The following is a 23436-nucleotide window of genomic DNA, read 5'->3' on the forward strand; positions in this document are numbered from 1 at the left end:
CAGAGTGCCCTAATTTCCAAAGTAGCATTCCATAAAGTTGCAATAATTTTTTAATGATGTTGACCTTTGTCCCCTTTGTCCTTAATAATAGTTTAGGGTTCAGTATGGGATATAAATAAAAAAAAATCAAATACTTACTATTGCAATGACATCTACCCTAAAAAACTTTAGTTTTTTTAGTTTTTTTCTCACTTCACTAGGGATGTACACCTCCATCCAAATGCCTGATCTACTAGGGTAACCTTACTTCATTATATGATTATGAGCTTATTTGCTTTTCTCTTGATCTAGTTAGTACATTCTTCAAGCCCTATCTTATAGACTATGTACTGAAATCCCATCCTTTCTTTTGGTTCCCCAAAATGAGTGTGGGAAACCCATTGAGTCCCACGAGAAATGACCTGAATGCACACAAATCCAGGACACATGAAAAAAAATGAGTCAATGTTGCATAGTGAACATGAAACAGTATATGGATGGAACTTAGAAGAACATACATTGTATTTAATTCATTGGTTCCCAATGGATTCCAGAATGTAATGTTAAATCTTAGTTGCTCAGCCAATTCATCCACCTATTTTAGGCTCAATATTACCCGATTACCTTCACGAACAAGTATTACAAGTGGATATTGATCTAAATTTTGTTTAGGGACAAACCATTGAGGTGTGTAAGCATGATTACATAAATATATGAAGTCTAGTATGCTTTTTGGTGGACCATTAAAGAGGGATCAACCATCAGATCATCGTGAATGAATGACCCAACTATGACCTATGGACAATAGTGAACCATAGTTTCATTTTCAAAATTAATGACTCTATGTTTGGTCAGCTTCATTAGGATTTAATCACAGTTGGTTGGCCACTAGTTATGATAGTAAAAAATGATAAAGAAAACCTCCTTTTAAAAATCTTGAGTTGATAGATAAATAGGAATAATCCTATCATTGAAGTCATGATACAAATTCCCCATGTATCCTAAAGAACTATAGATTATAGTAGGAACATTGTGTGCAACATCACAATTCACATTGGATGAACTTATGAAAATTACACTCTTCAGAGTGACCTCATGCATAATGGCTATGAGAAACTTTTCCCACTCCCGAGTGTAAGGCCAAACCTTCTCCTCTATGCTATGATTTACATAACAAGCCATCATGTGCTTGATCGATACTGCACTTGGTTCCATTTGGTACAATCACCTATGATATGAACAATATACCACATAAACCAATAAAGCACCATTAGCTGAACCAGAAAATTGAAAAAAAACATCTTCAAAGGATTTATAGTTTCCATTTTAGTAAAGTATCTACTATGAAAATTTAGCTATGATGAAGGGGTTCTTTCTTAGGCAAGCTATAACAAGGTGTTTTAGCGGCAATAACCACCCTCCAAAATTTTTCCTTAGCTTCATTTTGGAGCCTCCTTACTAACCATCCCAGCAACATGTCTTGCAATGTCAAGTACATAGGCTTCATTGGTTTTTCAGTGGCTTGCTAGCCTGTGCATGTCAGTTTGCTTCAATCCTTTCACAGGCTCCCATTCCGAACTTAAGCTAGTTGCTAGCTGAGCAGCTCCCTCAGAAAATTCCATAATTCTGTAGGGAAACCAACCTTCCCTCCAGAAATTGCACAAATCTACTGGGCAACTTGCTGGGCTCAGAAATTTCATAATACAGTCAGACAGGCTTCCTTGAGAAAACTGCGCAATCTGGCCCAACACTACATCTTAGCCCAGAAATTGCACAATTCTTGGAAGCAGTCACCTACTGACACTAGAAATTGCGCAATCCCTTTGGGACAACCAGCCCAACTCCTCCCAGAAATTGCACAAAACCCTCTCTCAGTCTTGTAGGCTGTTGCATGTGCCTTCTGGTTGACTGGTTCCCCCCGGGACACAGCAAACCTGATTTGCATGCATGGGCTGCTTTTCTTGGAATATAAAAAAGAAACATGCAAAAAGCATCCCTAGATTTTAGGGATCTATTTTTAGTAGCTGGAGGTTACATGCAAAGATCGTTTTAGAAACTTTCCTCCAAGTGTCACTTTTTCCTAGATTTGTGGCATGCGCGTCATAAGCCTAAAACTTGTTTATTTGACACTTTAGAGCTCATTCTTCACATTGATCTTGGAACTCTGACATTCCACATCACATCTAGGAGTCTTCAACACATCCAACTCAGCTATTTATGGGTAAGTCTGCTTTACTTGTATCTTATAGCATTTCTGTCACTTTTTGTGTTTTGTCTTGTGTGAGTGTTGTCTACTTGATTTCTGTGAATTCTTGTTGTCATTTGCATGCATGTTAGCCTATAAAAGAACTATTTCAATTTTAATTTACATCTCACTATTGTCACATGCATGACACTATTTTGCACAGATGGTCATCAATTCGATGACTCGTTTTAAACACATGCATGTTTTCCCATTTTCTGAATCTTGCATTTTTTGTTTTCATGCATGATCATTAACTCTTGCCTACACTAAATTTTTCCATGCATTCATATCTTCATATGTTTTTAGTCGCCCATCAGCACATTTGGGCAACTTTGGCTTGGACTCTGCCTTTCCCAGAAAACATTGCACATTTCTGAGAGGGAAGGCTCTCCCTTCCTCCCAAAAAATGTGCAAATCTGGCCAGAGAGTGTCCTCCAAACTTTATTTGTGCAATTCTGAGAGGCAGTGTTTGCTGGCCTAGAAAATTGCGCAATGCAGTCCCTGGGCCTACATGACGTGCTGGCTGAAATTGCACATTGCGTAATCTTAGCACCCAGTAGGTTAGTCTGGATTGCGCATTACATAATTCCAGTAGTCAACCAAACTCCCTACAGTCTAGACTACCTTTTGCGTAGTTCTGACAGTTAGTCTCCCGACCTCCCAGTGAAAATTGCGCAATCGTTGCCATCAGCCTCCCGAGTATGTTGCATGTCAGTCTTCAAGTTTGCGTTGTTTTAAACTGACATGTATTTCCATTTATGTCACCATGTATCCATATATAGCAGCTATTAGTTTGTCTGCCAGCAGTTCAGGATCAATGGCCTCTAAGAGAGTAGGGTCAAAGGACACCGGCGGAAGCGCAAATGGAGAAGCAGTTGAACGAGTGTCTATGAGTTTACCGATTTATGAAGACACCAAGCTAATCATAGACAAAGACATCAACCTGAAATGGCAGGAGATCAATGATGCATTCTGAGGAACATATGAGGAAGATATTTTTTATGAGAATAAGTACCCTAGGGCTTTGGGTTGGAACCCCAACAGAGCAAGAGCAAACTACAGTAAGAAACACTCATACAACTCATACAACTCAGGCAACATGCTTATATAAACAAACTATGCGATAGCGACCATACCCGGATGTACTTCGTTTGGGTAGTTCTAGCAGGGTTCAGACCCTCTGCAACTCCAGATGATCTTTGAATCTGCAAATCAACCAATTCGAACATACATAGCAGCATATAGATAAAGCATTTTAATGAAACTAACTTTATATCATATAATCAAATGATTAGTCATACATCAAAATAACATTCATATATGAATTACAACAGTATCTGATGCATAAACAATGTTAATCTCAGGAATAAGACAACGCTTCTTTTTATTGCAGAAAGCTATAACTAACACGGAGAGAATTCACCTGAGCCTTCTTCTTTCGGCTCCAAGCGGAACCGTCCTCCAGATCCATCCAGTCCCAGTCTTCAACAACCTCCTTCCATAACTAATACCATGATATCTCAAGCAAGTGGGATAATATCAACACTCAAGGAAACAAGGGTTTCCTAAAACTTGGAGAAGTGCTTGAAGCACAAGGATACTTCAGAGTCAGTCAGGGATAATCTCAGTGTAATAATTCTATCTCTTCTCCCCTCCTTAAGGCCTTCCCATAGAAGTCTATTTATACTTCTCCCAATTAGTTTTTTAGTTGGGAAACAATTGGGCCATGGGCACTAGGAGGTAAACAACAGGTAAAACCCATGAAATACACCCATAATTAAGGAAATTTAATTTTTTTAAGTGTTTTAACACATATACGTGGGTTGGGTATTGACTAACTTGCGTGTACATTCCTTTTTCTGAGGGAAAAGTAGCGTATAGGGAATAAAACACTATTTTTAAAATATTTGGACCAGGTCTGGAAGGAGGGGTTGCCCTAGGCCATAAACCAAGCATCACAAGTACCAAGGGTGGTAAATGGAGCTATAACAATCTTGAAGACCGCAAAGTCTATGTGAACATTCACAAGTCCGGCTTGTGTTAGATTGTATGCAGATATCTCCTATTTCCATGTGCAGACATGATACATTGGATCGTCTTGCACAATGATCCAGAGACAATGGTGTTGATAAGTTTCAGCGGGATAGATATTTCTACCATTAGGGCACAGGACTATCAATAGATGTACCACTTACCGATGCCAATGATCACCATGGAGACACCCTTCAATATACCCAGTTGTAATGCAAAGTCCAAGGATATCTTGAAGAACTGGGTGAAGGAGCTAGCCAAGTTCAGGATGACACCTAACCACATTTTCAAGATGAATATACTGCGGAAGAAATATCTTTCCATACCGCTTGTATGACTAAGGGAGCACAGACACCTTCCTACAGAGTTGGGTGATTGTGTTGGACCAACTGGCCAGTGAAGCCAAAGCATGCAACTGGTTCAACAAGTTGGCTCACAGGTTGAAGGAACAGGTACTAGGAGCTCGACAGCCACCCAAAGGTCAACAAGTAGAAATATACACGTCCGCATACATCTTGGATGCAATTTGTGCCTGTCAGTAGTTCCTAGGCTTGAAGTGGGCATGGACATTAGCGGAAACCTCTGTGAACACTTATTGCAGACTGTTTTCCAAATACAGCTTTTGCGAAGTCATCATGCAGTTGTTAGATCATTTTGTCACCCTAGTGTATAAGATGAAATTTGAGTAGGATCCACCTTACATGTCGAAGGCAGAAATGGAGGCATTGATCGACATAGCAGATTGGTATGCCTCACCTTTTGGCACTTTCATACGGATGTACAGGGCAGAGAAGCCTCTGTATGTTTTACCAAAGTTTTACATGGACAAGCTTGTCATGCAAGAAGTGTCATACCACATTTCGGTAGGATTGTCAGCTAGACTGCATCAGAAGAAGAAGGCACCCTAGTCCACTCTTCCGTTGCAGATCGGGTTGTACGAGATACGAAATATCAAGCATGCGGATGCTGAGATAGAAGAGTTCAAAAAATTAACTTTCGACACTAGAAGCTTCAATCCGAATGACCCACATTTATTTATGAAAGATCACTGTGCGAGAGTGAAATTTCCTTGGATCCATGGGGCATGTCATTGGGATGAGGAAGGCCTATGGAGATATTGTCACAAATTCTCCAAGCTCAATGAACTGGTCGACATCACTATGGAATGGTTAGCGAAGTAGCATCTAGGAGAGCACCAGCAGTAGCAGTAGTAGAGGGTAACATACCTGTGCGTGACAAAGGCAAGATAAATATTGTCGACAACGCAGAGGTAGAACAAGGCTGTAAATTTAGAGTAGACCCACTTGTGGAGAAAGAAACTTTGGATATAGAGGCAAAGAGGTGACAATGCGACAAGAGGAACACGCAAAGGTAGAGAGATAAATAGAGGGTGGAGGAAACAATGAAGGAGTTGCAAGAGCTAAAGGAGAAAATTTGGAAAGAACAAGAGCTACACATGTAGGAGAAGGAAGCACAATAGGGACAGACACAGCAGCGGGTGCAACATGCACAAATTGATGAAACTATGCCCATACAGGTAGTAGACTCATTTGAGTAGTTGGCACAAAGAAGACAGGGCGAGCAGTCACTAGAGTAGGACTTCGCTGAAGAGATTGAACGAGTACTTGAGAATATGGATACGGAGATGGAGCAGCTAGAGTTAGAGAAAGACATCGACCTCATGCGTTACCACCAAGAGGTTGACCCACCAGCTTCACTGGATCCGGAAGCAGAGAAAGTCTTGAGCGAAAAAGGAGATACCAAGATCCTTGGAGACAATCCAAAAGAAGAGAAGCACAACATATCATTCGACGAGTCACAAAATAAAGTTGTGCAATCACGCAGAGTGTCTACTTTAGATGTCCACACATCTCCTGCGCAGTTTGAGGAATGAGTGACCATATCTGATGTGTGCAAGCATCCAACAGCATTGGCCGATGCTACCAGAGCATATGCCAAAGCCACTAGCTCAAGTGTTCACTTCTTGATAGCAGAGAACGAGCGAATGGCTAAGGAGTTACAGATGGCCAAGAAGGGAGGAGAACTGGTTACAACATCTGTTCGAGTAGAGCTGAAGAAGGCGATAAAGGATGAGGTATCGTCCCTTGAGATAGTCATGTGGACATTGCATTCCATATTTGGTATCATGCATAAGGTAGTTGTCCATCTCAACGGTTGGCAACAGCGCTGTGCTAGGAGAGCACGTATCTTGTCAAAATTTCATACTGCTATCGACCGCATGAAAACATGGACAATGAGATACAAGGGAGCCCCATTACACTTTCCCAAGATGATGAAGCCCATGGTGGTTGAGTTGAAGGCATGCATCTAGAGTCAGATTTGGAACTATGAGGAACTCCCGCCACTCATCACTAGTTTGCAGGCTTCCCATGCACGGGTGTTTAGAAGCATGGATGTTGTTGTGCATGCACATGTGATCTCGTCTTCTGGGACACTCACCAAGGTAAAGACAAAGGGTCAAGTCCAATGGGAGCTAGACTCGTACTTTGATGAGTTGATGTGCATAGTCACCAACGCAGACTTGGTGATCATTGCACACACTATGCATCAGTATGTCGTTGGTCCAGCAACACTCAGGAAAATGATGTGCATGTTATTAGACGAGTTGGACAGAGGAGCCAAAACAGTGTACCCTAAAGAAAAAGAGGCAAGAGTTCGTTTCCAAAAATATGTCACCACAAAGTACACAGACACCATCGTGAACTACCAAGCTTGGCATCAGTTCGCCACCGTCAACCATCATGAGGATGTCAAAGAGTTCATCTTCCCACAATTTTCTGAGTCATAGTGATGTCTTGCATGGCTTGCTCAAGCCTATTTTGTCTCACATGGGTACATGTGTAGATTGTATGTAACATCTTGTAAAGTGGAAGTTCAAGTGTCGATAGCTGAATGTAATAGTCATAGAGTAGTTGAAGAGTCATGAGGTTAGGTGAACAATCACAAAGGGGAATGTCAAGGGTCACCCCACCCTTTGCTATTTATAGTACCTCATAAATCATTGTAGAGGCTTTTGGTCAGCCAAGCTTCTGATAAGAGTATCTTAGAGAAAGCTTGGAGAGTATTGTAACGAGCTTTGGCTTCCATAGTGTAGAGCTAGTACATCTCTTTGGAGGAGTAGGCGGCAGTGACTGTAACATTCCGTTATCGAGACTAGTGGTTGGTAATTGTTGTACTACATGATTGGAACTTTCACTTCTTAATATAATTGAGCCAACATGTTTCATGGATATGTTGTTATTGTATTTTAGCTAACTTGTTTACTCTAATGATATATGTCTTTGTTTCCTTACACATGTATGTATAGACTCTTTCTGTATATGTATGTATGAATCTTACTGAATTGTGTTGTTGGTTTAAGCATCACTTTGGATTGTTGGTTCACATTACTTCCAGTTTGTGATGCATCTTTTCTCATATGTTCCCTTCCAAGCTACATGTTTACACAAGTTTCCAAGGGGCGCACTCATTCCACCTTCCGTGTGTTAGAACCATTAATGCAACTTCCTTGGCTTGCTGCGCATGTCACACCCTTGCCACTAACAGGGACATCTTACTTACCTCTGCGTGCAACCGTAGTTAAGGTGATACCGTACGACCCACTGCTGGGACTCCTACACCAAACGGTTTGAGGTCTAGTTGGGACTTCTTACTTGGGAGATCCCCTGACATGTTCCAGCACCATCAACATTTCGGGTGCTAGAAGGAGGGACAAATGGCAAGCTATGTCCTCTCATCCTGTTTTGAATCTTCGCACATCTATCATGGATACTGTCACACTCATCCCTCTGTGATGTTTTTCGCATGCCGAACCTCTCAACATCACGAGGGAGTTTTTTGATCTCTTGTTTGAATTCACATATGATGGTGAAGGCGAAGTGGCCTGGACTGTGTACTTACAAGACTTCTTTGCAGTTCTTGATAATGTAGATGAATGCTCTGATGAAGAGGCCAACCTACTGCTTGCATACACACTTCGTGAATCCTCACAATGGTGGAGCTGGAGTCTGCCACCTAACAGTGTGCACTCACTTGAGTAGTTCCGTGATCTCACTGAATCTACTTTCCATCATTTTGATCCAGAACCTCTTGACCAAAAACTATTAGCACAATGGAAGATCCCGCAAGAATTGCCTATGGATTTTTGGTAACGCTTTTGTGTGTTGCAGTTTCAAGCTCCAAAAAGTCAGATGAAATTCCAGTATCTCATGGATAGATTTGAATATTATCTTACCAAATATGTCAATCCTAAGAAGAATGTCAAGCCCAAGCCCCGCTTAGCATACTTTGGTGATGGATTTGTGCAATCACAGACGGAAATGGTCATTGTCAGAAGTGAATGTCCACCATCGCCTCATCAAACAACTCCACCACTATAGAGTGATGTGGGAGAACATGCACACACATCCGTTCAACTGTCACATCCTCCCAACATCAATTCTCTCAATTTTCACGCAAACTTGGTTGTGAAGCCCATGGGTTGTCACATGCATGTCATACCTCAACCTCCATCTTCGTGTTCTGTTGATACTCTGGATCACATTGTCTTGTGTTCTTCCATTCTGGACTCTACACCTCTTGTAAATGAGGATCAAGCTATCAATGGAGTTGTGTTGCACAACCAACCTACTCTATCATTCATGAAGACTATGACTGAGATCTTAAGCATCAACCCTTGGCGAAGGATGACTCCTTTATATCTGAGCCTCCTCCATTTTTCCCTGGAATATTTGGTGATTTGACCATCCTTGATTTTGTATGTGTATCCCCGTTTACGGATGCACCCATTGTTGATCATTTGCAGAATACACCGGATGTCTGCCCATCATCCGAAAACAGAGAGGACCAATCATTCTTTGAAAATCCACTTAATTTTTCATCTAAGTTTTTTGGAAACTCAGAGGGTGGATTTTTCCGCTTCTCATCTACCCCTTTGTTTGATTCATCAGATCATGCAGATGCCAATGAAATCATTGATTTTGCTGATCGTAGTTGTTGTGATCTATTTACCCATGAATTCGATCACAATGATGATTCTATCACTATTGATTTTTCGAAGAAACCTATTTATGATGATCTATCTATCGACTAAGTCGAAACCCCGCAGACTGTCAAGGTACTTCAACCCGAGATGATGGTTATGTCAGGCCCTCGCTGTCCTGAGGTTTGTTTCACTTCCGATCAGGAAATTGTTGAAACACTCGAGGCTCCTCATCACTCATCTATATGCATTGAAGATCAATCTCACACATATATTGTGATCCCTCCACTCGAACTACATGATCCCATCACTCATGCATTTGAGGAATCTTACACAGCAAGCACACGTGCACGACACAAGTTGTCTTTGTTTATTTTGTTTGCTTTTATGTCACAGTCAAGAGTATGAGTATGCTTAATAGCTGCACGCAATGTCACACAACATCATGGTAAGTCCACGGATTGCATGTCACACACTTGCACTCACTTATGTTCTATGGATTCATTTAAACTCAGAGTGTGTTTGTATTAATTGTTATATCTTTCTGGTTTGTTGGTTCACACAACTGTGTTGCTCGCAAACCATGCCTTCACCAACATGGGTCGACCAATGCGTCGGTGGCTGCATTGGAAGTATCACTTCACATGAGTAGACCCATGCACTGTTAGCTTAGGAGTAGGAGTAGTGTTTTCTTTTGGTTTGTTTTCTTGCATGCATGTTTTATTCTTACTTTTCATGTTTGTTTGTTTGCCTGCTTGTTTGCTTACTTGCTTTTCTTACGCATTTACTTCTTCTTTTGCTTTGTTTTGTTGTTTGTTTTCTTGTTTACATTCATAGGTTAGTTTCGCATGAAACCGTGTGTGACTCTTGGAACAAGCTGGGTAAAGTACAAGAGGACTTGTGTAGTTATCAATACTTGGTTATCTTTCATCATACCTCTGTATGAAGAACTTGTTGTCTTCATTCCATGACACATCAATGGGAAATACGTACTGTTCGAAGTAAACCTTGGTGAAAACACAACGCTTGTACGCTAACTAGTATCACCTACTCTAGTCGGTTGTTTTTGGGTTAATCCTTTTCATCTTAGTCAAGTAGAGTAAGGTGAGGGGGAAAACCTTAACAAGCATGTCAGAGGTATATACAAACTACTTATATAAAGTAAGAACCTCTTTTCTCTCAATAATTTGGGATCCCTCTTCCGCCTCTGAAATGAATAATTGCTATTCACAGTTACGAAAATGAAAATGAAAAAATGAAAATGTGAAAAAATTCGAAAAAATGAAAAAATGATTAAGGCAAAAGAAGAGAAATTCTTCCTACATAGAGGTGATGCAAGAAACTCCATGGGGGTATTGACCAGGCTTGTTGGCAGAGAAGCGATGCCTGTGTTCCTGCATGACTCTACCGAGTTACTCTCTAGGCTTGTTGGCAGCGGAGCAACACCAGAGATGAAACTAAAACTCTGACAACCATAAATATTGTGCACCAATATACCCCTCATCCCTAATCGAAACAAATGTGTTGGCTTGGCTTGGAATGTGTGCCGACTGACCAAGAGCTTGGCAGATGCTACATATTACAATCAAGCAAGTGTGGAAACCAAGACGAACAGAGAACTGAACAATACTTCCGGAGGTGTTAGAATTGATTTTCACGAACAAGGTCCATTCAGAGAGCTGGAGTTCTACCAGTGTGTTGCCAAGTGTTGTAGCAGCTACAACCACCTCCAAAATTTTTCCTTAGCTTCGTTTTGGAGCCTCCCTACCAACCATTCGAGCAACACGTCTTTCACTATCAAGTATAGGCTTCATTGGTCTTTTAGTGGCTTTCCAGCCTATGCATGTCAGTTTGCTTCAATCCTTTCATAGGCTGCCATTCTAGAGTTAAGATAGTTGCTGGCTGAGTAGATCCCTCAGAAAATTACACAATTATGGAGGGGAACTAACCTTCCCTCCAGAAATTGCACCAATCTGCTAGGAAGCCTCCTGGGCTCATAAATTGCGCAATGCAGTCAAACAAGCTTCCCTGAGAAAACTACAAAATCTGGCCTAGCACTGTAGCTCAACCCAGAAATTGCGCAATCCTTCTGGGACAGCTAGCCCAGCTCCTCCCAAAAATTGTGCAAAACCCTCTCTCAGTCTTGCAGGCTATTGCATGTGCCTTTTGGTTGAATGGTTCCCTCAAGGACCCAGAAAACCTGATTTTCATGCATGGGTTTCTTTTCCTAAAATAGCAAAAAGTAACATGCAAAAAGAATCCATAGATTTTAGGGATCTATTTTTAGTAGCTAGAGGTTACATGCAAAGATTGTTTTAGAAACTTTCCTCCAAGTGTCACTTTTTCCTAGATTTGTGGCATGCACATCATAAGCCTCAAACTTATTTATTAGATGCTTTAGAGCTCATTCTTCACATCGATCTTGGAGCTCTAACATCCCACAACACATCTAGGAGTCTTCGACACATCTAGCTCAACTATTTCTCGGTAAGTTTGCTTTACTTCTCTTTTGCAGCATTTCTATCACTTTTTGTGTTTTGGCTTGTGTGAGTGTTGTCTACTTGATTTCCATGAATGCTTGTTTTCGTTTGCATGCATGTTAGCCTGTACAAGCATCGTTTTAGTTTTCATTTGCATCTCACTGCTGTCGCATGCGTGACATTGTTTTGCACAGACGGTCGCCGATTTGGCGACTCATTTCACACACATGCATGTTTTCCCGTTTTCTGAATCTTGCATTCATTATTTGCATGCATGATCATTGACTCTTGTCTACACTTAGTTTTTCCAGTCATTCAGATCTTGATATGTTTTCAGATGCCCATTACCTGGTCTGGGTAACTTTGGCCCAGACTCTCCCTTTGCCCGGACAACATTATGCATTTCTGAGAGGGAAGGCTCTACCTTCCTCCCATAAAATGTGCAAATCTGGCCAGACAGTGTCCTCCAGACTTGCTTTGTGCAATTCTGAGAGGCAGTCTCTGCTGGCCCAGAAAATTGCGCAATGCAGTCCTTGGGCCTGCATGACTTGCTAACTGAAATTGCATAATGTGCAATCTCAACACCCAACAGGTCAGTCTTGATTGCACATTGCGCAATTCTAGCAGTCAACTAGCCTCCCTATAGTCTAGAATCCCTTTTGCATAGTTCCGACAGTCAGTCTCCCAACCTCCCAGTGAAAATTGTGCAATCCTTGCCATCAGTCTCCCGGGTATGTTGCATGTCAGTCCTCAAGTTTTCTTTGTTTTCAACTGACATATTTCTTGCCATGCATGTCACCATGTCTCTAGATATAGCAGGTGTTCGTCTGTCTCTCAGCAATTCAGGATCAATGGCCTCCAAGAGAGCAGGGTCAAAGGACACCGATGGAAGCGTAACTAGAGAAGAGGTTGAGTGAGTGCCTATGAGTTTTCCAATTTACGAAGGAACCAATTTGATCATAGGTAAAGACATCAAGCTAAAATGGAAGGATATCAATGATGCATTCTCATGAAAATTTGAGGAAGATCTTGAAACTCGCAAAGTTTGTGTGAACATTCACAAGTCCAGCTTGTACCAGATTGCATGCACGTATCCTGCGTTTCCATGTGAAGAGATGATACATTGGATTGTCTCACACACTGATCCTGAGATGATGGTGTTAAGCAATGTTAGCGGGACATAGATTGCTACGTTTAGGGCACAGGGTACCACTTGTCAAAGCTAATGATCACCATGGAGACACCCTTCAGCATACCCAGTAGCAATGCAAAGTCTAGGGATATCTTGAAGAAATGGTTGAAGGAGCCAGCTAAGTTCAGGATGACACCCAACCAGATTTACAAGATGAAGATACTACAGAAGGAATATTAGTACTTGGCCATTTTTGCATGCCACTTGTATGGCCAAGAGAGCACGGAGACCTTCCTGCGGAGTTGGGTGATTGCGTTGGACCAATTCGCCAGTGAAGGCAAAGCATGCAACTGGTCCGAAATGTTGGCTCACAGGCTGAAGGAATAGGTAAGATGAGCTTGAAAGCCTTCCAAAGGTTAGCAAGAAGAAATCTACATGTCTACATACATATTGGATGAAATCTGTGCCCATTATTAGTTCCCAGGATTGAAGTGGGCATGGACATTAGTGGAAACCTCTGTGAACACTTATTGCAAACTGTTTTCTGAATGCAACTTTTGCGGAGTCATCACATAGTTGTCAGACCATTTTGTCACCCCAATGTACAAGATGATATTTGAGCAAGATCCACCTTGCATGTAGAAGGAAACAATGGAGGCACTGATCTACATAACAGATTGGTATGCCTCACCTTTTGGCACCTTCATACGGATGTACAACATGGAGAATCCTCTGCATCTTTTACCGAAGTTTTCCATGGCAAGCTCGTCATGCAAGAAGTGTCGTACCACATCTTAGTAGGATTGCCAACTAGACTGCATCTTCCATTAGGAATTGGGTTGTACGAGATAAAGAATCTCAAGCATGTGGATGCAGATAGAAAAGAGTTCAAAAAATTTACTTTCAGCACTAGAAGCTTCAATTCGTATGACCCACATTGCTTTGTGAAAGATCATTGCACGAGAGTGCAATTTCCTTGGATCGACGGGGTGTGCCATTGGGTTGAGGAAGTCCCATGGAGATATTATCATTGCTTCTCCAGGCTCAATGAACCGGTCGGCATCACCTTGGAATGGTTAGTGAAGCAGCATCTAGGAGAGCACCAACAACAGCAACAACGGAGTGTAACATACCTACACGTGACAAAGGCAAGAAAAAGATTGTTGACAATGCAAACATAAAAAAAGCTACAAGTTCAGAGCAGATCCACTTGTGGAGAAAGCATCTTTGGAGATAGAGATGAAGAGGCGACAACGTGACAAGAGGAACGCGCAGAGGCAGAGAGATAAGTAGAGGGTGGAGGAAACATTGAAGGAGTTGCAAGAGCTAAAGGAGAAACTATGGAAAGAACAAGAGTTGCGTAGAAAGGATAAGGAAGTGCAGCAGGGACAGATACAATAGGGGGTGCAACATGCATAGATTGATGAAACTGCACCCATACAGGTAGTAGACTCATCCGAGTAGCTGGCACAAAGAAAATAGGGTGAGCGGTCACTAGAGCAGGACTTCACTCAAGAGATTGAACGAGTACTTGAGCAGATGGATACAGAGATGGAGAAGCCAGAGTTAGAGCAATTCATCGACCTCATGCCTTACCACCAAGAGGTCCACCTACCGGCTTCACGAGATTCGGAAGCAGAGCAAGTCCTAGGCGACCAAGGAGATATCGAGATCCTTGAAGACAATTTGGAAGAAGAGATGCACACCATATCATTCGATAAGTCACAACATAGAGTTGTGCAATCACGTAGAGTGTTTACTCTGGATGTCCACACATCTCCTACACATTTTGAGGAACGCATGATCATATCTTATGTGCATAAGAATCCAACAACATTGGTCGATGCTACTAGAGCATATGCCGAAGCCACTATCTAGAGTGTTCGCTTCTTGATAACAGAGAATGAGCGAATGGCTAAGGAGTTAGAGAAGGCCAAGCAGGGAGGGGAATTGGTTACATCATCCACTCGAGCAAAGCTGAAGAAGGTGGTAATAGATGAGGTATCATCACTTGAGATAGTCATGCAGACGTTGTATTCCAAATTTGGTACCGTGCATAAGGCAGTTGTCCATCTCAACAGTTGGCAACAGCGCTGTGCTAGGAGAGCACGTACCTTGTCAAACTTGCATATTGTTGTCAACCGCATGAAAACATGGAAAATGAGATACAAGGGAGCCCCATTACACTTTCTCAAGATGATGAAGCCCATGGTGGTTGAGTTGAAGGCATGCATCTAGAGTCAAATCCAGAACTATGAGGAACTCCCGCATCTCATCACTAGTTTGCAGGCTTCCCATGCATGGGTTTTCAGAAACATGGATGTTGTTATGCACACACATGAGATCCAATATATTGGGACACTCACCGAGGCAAAGACAAAGGGTCAAGTCCGACGGGAGTTGGACTTGTACTTTGACGAGTTGATGTGCATAGCCACCAGTGCAGACTTGGTGATCAATTCAGACACTGTGCATCAGTATGTCGCTGGTCTGACCACACTCAAGACAATGATGCACATGTTATCATATGAGTTGGAAAGATGAGCCAAAGAAGTGCACCCAAATGCAATAGAGGAAAGAGCTCGTTTCTAGAAAGATATCACCACACAGTACACGGACACCATCGTGGACTACCAAGCTTGGCATAAGTTCGCCACCATCGACCATCATGAGGATGTTGAAGAGTTGTTCTTCCCATAGTTTTCCGTGTCATAGTGATGTCTTGCATGGCTTTCTCATGCCCATTTTGTCTCACATGGGTACATGTGTAGATTGTATGAAACATCTTGTAAAGTGGAAGTTGAAGTGTTGATAGCTGAATGTAACAATCATAGAGTAGTTGAAGAGTCATGAGGGTAGGTGAACAGTCACAAAGGGGAATGTCAAGGGTCACCCCACCCTTTGCTATTTATAGTACCTCATAACTCATTATAGAGGCTTTTGGTCAGCCAAGCTTCCGATAGGAGTATCTTAGAGAAATCTTGGAGAGTATTGTAATGAGCCTTGGATTCTCCATAGTGTAGAGCTAGTACATCTCTTTAGAGGAGTAGGCACTAGTCACTGTAACGTTATGTTATCGGGACTAGTGGTTGGTCATGGTTGTACTATATGATTGGAACTGTCACTTCTTAATATAACTGAGCCATCACGTTTCATGCATATGTTGTTATTATGTTTCAGTTAACTTGTTTACTTTAATGATATATATATATATATATATATATATATATATATATATATATGTTTTCTTACGCATGTATGTATAGACTCTTTTTGTATATATATGTATGAATCTAACTGAAATGTGTTGTTGGCTTAACCATCACTTTGGATTGTTGGTTCACCTTCATTCCAATTTTGTGATGCATCTCTTCTCGTGTGTTCCCTTCCAAGCTATGTGTTTACACAAGTTTTCAAGGGGCGCACTCATTCCACCTTCTCTGTGTTATAACCATTCATGCACCTTCCTTGGCTTGTTGCACATGTGACACCCTTTCTACCAACAAGGACATCTTACTTACCTCTACGCGCAACCACGGTCAAGGCGATACTGTACGACCCATTGCTAGGACTCCTACACCAAACGGTCTGAGGTCTAGTTGGGACTCCTTACCCGGGAGATCCCCTGACATGTTGGCGGGTCCAACATTATCAACACAGGGATTTATCCAGGGGATGCATTTGGTATTGATTGGACCACTCTAAAGAGAACAACCAATAAATTCAATAGAAGACACATGAAACTTGAAAATGCAAGGGGGGCCCAAAATTTTAAGTGCATAGGGTGAAAATTTTGGGAGGTTGTAAGCGCTACAAGAATTGGAAAACCACTGGTAGAATCCAACATCTCTATTTTGTTGTCTCTTCAAAATATAGTGTATTAAAAGAAATGTTAGAAAGTATTGAATATACACTATGGGTGCCTCTCAGAGCTACTTGACCTTTTGTTGATATCAAATTTATCTATCTCAAAATTAGGTCATGTTTATCTTCACACTATTAGAGCCTAGATTAACCTCAGGATGAAGGGAGGCAATTCTAGGGTAACCACAAACCAAGCTTAACCTGGTAGCTAGCCCTACCAAGTCGGGAGAGGGTTCTCTCCTTATGAATCTTAGTCAATATGACTGGATCATGAACAAGATTTTATGCTAGGTATAGTAGCTCAAGGGTTTTGATTGATTTTGTTGGTGTTTTTGCCAGATCAGGAGGAGTTGGGCAATTTTGGGTCTGGGAAACTAAGGTAAAATCACAGGGGATTCTATGGGGTAAGGTAGGTATGATCTTCAGCACCTTAAAGCTTGATGGGGTGAAAGGCTAGACTGGTGAGGAGCTAAGAAGGGCTTGAGCAAGTCAAGAATCCTTCCTAAACAGATGAAAACATAAACTACTGGTGTTTTCCCAAGGCAGAGCATTAAAACCTAATGTATTCCACCTATCTGACTTGAAAACAACCAATCATAAGAGATTACATGAAAGAGGCATACATAAATAACATGAGAACAAATTAACAGAATAAGAAACACATGCTAAAGGCCATACCAGAGGAATCCCATAAAAATAGCTGCAACTTTATTATCTTCCTGCCAAAACTATTACAAAATGATAAGTGTTCAGTACATGAGCATCCAGCTGAGTCCAACCCTTGTAAATGAGAGATAAAATACATAATATAGACATTAAAATCCCTCATCCTAACCATCAGGGGTCGAAACCATGAGAAGAGGAGCTGTTTCAACCATTTCCAAACAAGGACCAGGAATATAGGCAGTCAAACAACTTGCCTCTATAAGTAGGGAAACTGATTCATTTGCCTCAAAACCATCTCTAACTAATGAATCTACCCTATAAAACTATTTTACCATTACATTTACATGCCATGTCATCAATTACATTAGTGAAATCATCCATGAGGAGAGAGAAATCAAATTCACAGTCAAAACAGGCGAATTTTGATTTTCTGAGCAAAATGGTCAAAAGCGCAGCGCCGCTTTCCACCTGATTTTGGAGGCCTTCCCCTTAGACAAATTGAGCCCATGATAGCTCATTGGAAAGGTATTCAAGTCTTGTTTCTGGAACACCTAGAATTTTTAAATTTGGAGGTCATATACCCCTAAAAACTTGAATCTCCAAAGACTGCTTCTGTGTGTCCAAAAAGACGCAGAGAGGTCATTTTTTTGTAGTTTTTGGACCTTTTGGTGACCCAGATTTACTCCAATACTTCTAAAAATTTCCAAGGTGCATGTCCTCATCATCCTAAATCGAAAAATTCAAACCTTTTCTTCATTTGATGCTCCAGGAAAAAGCGCAACGTCGGTGGGGCTGCGCTTTTGGACAAAATTTATGTGTTATAAATTTCAAAATTTCAAAAATGAAAAAACTTATCAAAATCTGCCCAAATTTGGCATGGAGCACCACCATCAACTAATTTGATGGGCTAGGGAGGCTTCAGCCAACATCTTCAACCTATCTTTCTCTTTCTTTCCCTCTAAGGCTCTCCTCAACCTAGCTTTTAGCTTCCTAATCCTCATATTACAAATTTTGTTGCGGGTCATGTAATGGTAGGCCATGTGTCAGAGCATTTTCTTATCCCTGTTGGCCTTATCAATTAGTCCTTCAAGATGTATGTTGACCCTCTCAAGCCAAGTTTCCCTATCATTTTCAATCTCTTGCTCAATAGGAGTAAATGTGACATAAGCCTCTTTAGCCATTTGCCTATTTGCTTTGATCATTTGCAGCTCCATGAGGACTTGCTTGTCACTCAATTGTTTGTTTTCCTGTTCTAAATATTTGATGATGAACTTGGCTGTCTCTAAGTTGTCCTCCAAAGCTTGTATTTGAGCTTCCCTTTCTTAAATGATGATGTCTTTGATAGTTTTTTCATCCCGAGCTTCCAAGTCAATGATGCCAACTCCATGATGAGTAAAGTGCTGTTGTGGCTCCTCATTCTCAATCAGGTCAAAATATCTTTCCTCCTCATCACTAATATCTTCCTCTTGCACTTTTTCCTTTTATTTTCTCAACTTCTCAACCCGTAACTATTTTGTCGATGTAGAAGGCAAAGCCCCTTCCACACCTTGTGGAGATAACATTTACCTGTTGACTGATGACAAAGGCAAGGCCCCTTCCACACCTTGTGGAGCAAACACTTGCCTAGCAGCTACAAAAAGTCTCCTTGTGCCTCTCTGATATGTTAAGTACACTCGCACCTCAGCAGTTTTGGTTTCCTTGACCTCTTCCCTTATTTCTCCATGGCTAGAAATCCCACCTTCTTCTTTATGCACTGGTGAAGGGATCTGTGGACGTTTGAACATCTCGTGAGAAATGAAAGTCTCCCAAGGAATGTTAAGAAGACTGAGATGGTGAAGAACAATGATTTTGATCAAAGAGTAATGATAGATGCTGTTCAACTGCTGAGGGTATGGTTTCTTCTGCACAATGTAAGCTATTTTATCAATATTTCTAAACAAGAAATATGGGAGATTCATCATTTTTACCTTGGTGAAGTGCATGAGGAGTCTGATATGGTAAGCATACAACTGGGAGAATCTGCCTTCACAAGTGAAATACTTGATGATAATCCTCATCAAAGGAACATACATGTTCTCCAAAAATTTAAAGGGGAAAAGCCTCTTCACCTGGTTTCTGTATTGAGGCTTGATGTAAGGCTCATAATAATCCTCATCAAGGTCTTGAACCTTGTACCATTTCTCACCAACATTAGGAATTCTAGTGGCCTCTGAAATGACAGTTGGTGATATTGTGAAGGTTACTCCAGCAAGTGTCACCTCATTGTTATGTAAATGAGCCACAAAAAGTCTGGCCAACTCATGGTGAAACTGAACTCTTTCCACTAGTTCACAAAATTCAAAACATGCTTGGTGTCTGAAACAAGAAACTCCAAGTGGGCAAGCCTGTAATTCTCTCAAACTGGTGGGCTCCTCTCTGATGATTTTTCCTCCTTTATGAGGCTTCCTCTATTGCCTATGCCTCTCCACAGAACTGTCAATGAATGTCTCCTCCTCATATTCAAAGTCACTGTCTTTGTCCATGTTTCCCTTAGTTTTCACAGTGTGATAATGTATGGATGGTGCTATGGGCAATGGCTTGGAGGAATGGGTGCAAATGAAGGTGTAGGAAAAATGTATGAGGGAGGGGGTTTGGGAAGTGATAAGTGAGTGATAGAGTGTGAAAGCAATAGTGGGAATAAGGGTTTTAGCTTATGAAGTGAATGGTAGGAAAACTAGGGTTTTATAATAGAGATTAGGGTTTTAATTTTAAGGATGAAAGACCAAGAAAATTTTCACATGAGCACCCTAAACAACAAGAGAGATGACAGTACTTACTTGCCAAGAGGAAATTTGGAGGAAATTTGGCGAAATTTGGAGGCTTGGAGTGTTTTTGGGCTTTACTGGTCAAAGCGCAGTGCCACCCTACAGAAGCGCAGCGCCGGTCCAGGAGCACAACGCCCATGTTAATTTACACTGTGCGAAAATGCCAAGAGTCAACGCCACCACTCAGGAGTGCAGCGCCGGGTCGAAACCTCTCGAAGCACAATGCTTTCCTCTGTTTTGCTCAAGGATGCTTAGAAATTGTTTTTTCCTCTCTCCTTGGCTCTTTTCTTTTCAAAAATGACACAATGGCATGAAAAAGGAAGAAAATGAGTTTATATATGATCACCTTTTGATTTTTTCTTTTGAAAAACCCACTTTTGTAATGTCTATTTGTCTTTTTAATACTCTGTTTTCCATGCTTGTTTTCTTTTGCTCTTGCAGGTGGATTGATGCTCAAGATGACTTGATTTTTTGGTAGTAGCAGGTACTTGACAACATCACAAGATGTTGAGAAGTAGCAGGGGACAAATATTACATATGAGAAGATAAAATTACATCATAAATGAAGATAAACACAATAAACTCTATTTTCACCTCAAAACAAGTTTTTAGGTGAGACCTACATTCGGCTCTCAAGCTAATAAATTATGACTTTACCAATCATTATTGGGCTCCTCATGTCCTTGCTGATCATTACTGGCATGTAATAACTAGATTTGACCATGGTGGGACCCTAAGACCTAATGAGACCAAACCCTAAGACTTAATGAAATAAACTGCAGAATGAACATGAACCATGACTGAAATATATGACAGAGGATCAACAATTATAGATCATGAGGGAAAAACTAAAGTAAACCTTACCATCAGTGAATCCATGGCCTAATGGAATGCAAACTCATTAGTATGGGACTCCTATTATGAAATGCAAAAGAGCAGAATTTGATCATTGATGGTAGCGTGAAGACACTGAAACTAACATTGGCTCCAATGGGGATGGTAGCTCCTTGGAGGTGCCAAGAACGCTGTAGACCTAGAATCCTTATCCATTGGGCAACGGAGTCAAAACTCTTTAAAAAATAAAAACTTACACTATGCAAACTGAAACTGATTCATGACTCAAACTGTGACTAGAAACTAAACTAGAACCAGTAAACTTTACACATATCATCCAAACTTTATAGCCTTCACCTTGGGCCTCAAGCTAAAATGACTGTGTACCTGGAAATCTTGCAATGAAATGGAAAATGGTATGTACAACGACCATATCATGATTTTAGAAATCACCTCAGAAGTAGTAGTGCTTCAGGAGCCAACCATTTATTGTCCCTCCTGGACAATCCTGACCATCCATCTCCCTGAGCAAAAAGGAATTCTGTCCTCTGTATGCTGCAATCTTATAGGGTCCTTTCCATAAGTTTTCAAACTTACCGTGCTTTCCTTTTTCCTCATTCCAAGCATCCCACTGCAACACTACATCCTCTAGTTGGAATTTGTCTGCTTTGGTTTTCCGATCATAGATTTTCTTGATCTTTTCCTGCAATTTGAAAGTGTTTTGGAAAACTTCATCCCTTGTTTGCTGTAGATGAATCATCTGATTAATTCTTCACTGAAAGTCATCCTCTTCACTGCCAGCCTCCTGTAATAGTCTCATAACCGGAACTGCAAGAGATGTTGGAAAAACTATGTCAATGCCATAAACTAATTCAAATGGAGACATACCTATGGATCTCTTCTAGTTGACTCTGTTAGCCCACAAGGCATTAACCAACTTCCTATGCCAACTTTTCTTATTAGTTTCCAGTATTTTCTTAATGATGTTCACCAAAGACTTATTGGATGATTTAGCCAAACCATTTCCCTGCGAGTAATAGGTTGTAGAATGACCCAAAGTAATGTTATACTTACTGCAAAATTCGATCATACTCTTTGATTTGAATGCAGCTGCATTATCTGTGATGATTTTACTAGGACAACCAAAATGAGATAAAATATTTGACTCTAGAAATTGGATGATTATTGTCTCTGTGTCTTGTCTGGTCAGCATTACTTCAATCCACTTGGTAAAGTAGTTGGTTGCTGTTAGGATCCATTTGTGCTGTGCCGATGATGTTGGATGGATTTCCTCGATGAAATCGAGTCCCTAATGCTGAAATGGTGCATTGACTTCGACAAGTTTCAGAGGAAGAGGCAACAATTTTCTTTTCCCTTGAAAGACCTGACATTCATGACAGTTCATGACTGTTTTGTAAACATCTGAAAATAGAGTCGGCCAGTAGTAACCTGCTCTCAACACTTTGTTTGTCATTGTCTTCCAGAACAAGTGACCACCACAATCACCTTTATGAAAGTCATACATCACCTGTTGAGCTTCATCTTCTACCAAATAGTTAAGTAACACACCTCCCAGATCTTTCCAATAAAGAGCATTATTTAGAATGCAGAATTTAGCAGCTTTAAGTTTAAGTGATCTACCTTTATTCTTTGACATTCTCGGAGGTGGTGAAAGGTGCTGAAGTACATACACTATGTCTGAATACCATGGTGACTAAAGAAACATTTCAGACACTTGAATCAGAGAGCCTTCTTCTTCATCTTCTGACATGGCTATGAGGATATTGATATCTAAAGCATGCAAATTTGATTCAGTCATTAACCTCGCCAAGCCTGGTCCCTTGATCAGCTTTGTGGGTTTAATCTTCAGATCTTATTCCAACATCATTGCAATCCACTTTCCTCGCCTTCCTTCCAGATTAGTTTGTATTAGCACATCCTTTACTGCTGCATTGGGAACGTATGCTATGATGTGTGAGTGTAGAATATACACTCTGAAATCCTTCAAAGCTTTGAAAAGAGCAAGAGCCTTTTTTTCAATTATATTGTACCACAAGGCAGCATCTCTAATGGTCCTACTGAAAAAGGCAATGGGCTTCTCTAGCTGATCTCTCTTTTGCATCAATACTGCAGCCATGGTATGCTCGGATGCAAATGAAAATATGATGAAATCTTGAGTATAATCAGGGCTAATCAAGACCGGGGCTGTAGATAAAGCATACTTTACCATATTAAATGACTTCATGGCATCCTTCGTCCATTTTACCATGCTGTCCTTTTTCAACATATTAGTTATTTCTCTCAAATGCTCAGCTAGATTGGGTACGAATCTGTGTAAGAAATTCATCTTACCATTAAAATCTTGTATCTCCTTCTTGTTCCGGGGAAAATCTATTTGT

The 23436-nt window shown here is 40.9% G+C and overlaps 1 pseudogene; it reads right to left on the reverse strand.

Annotated features, from left to right (window-relative positions):
- Positions 1-287: 287 nt before the first annotated feature.
- Positions 288-1161, reverse strand: LOC149248375 (xylan glycosyltransferase MUCI21-like; annotated as a pseudogene).
- Between the last annotated feature and the right edge of the window lie 22275 nt (positions 1162-23436).

Source organism: Pinus tabuliformis, chromosome 7, assembly GCF_031772625.1.
Source record: "Pinus tabuliformis cultivar Carrire ecotype Pingquan chromosome 7, CPIR1, whole genome shotgun sequence".
Taxonomy (NCBI): Eukaryota; Viridiplantae; Streptophyta; class Pinopsida; order Pinales; family Pinaceae; genus Pinus; species Pinus tabuliformis.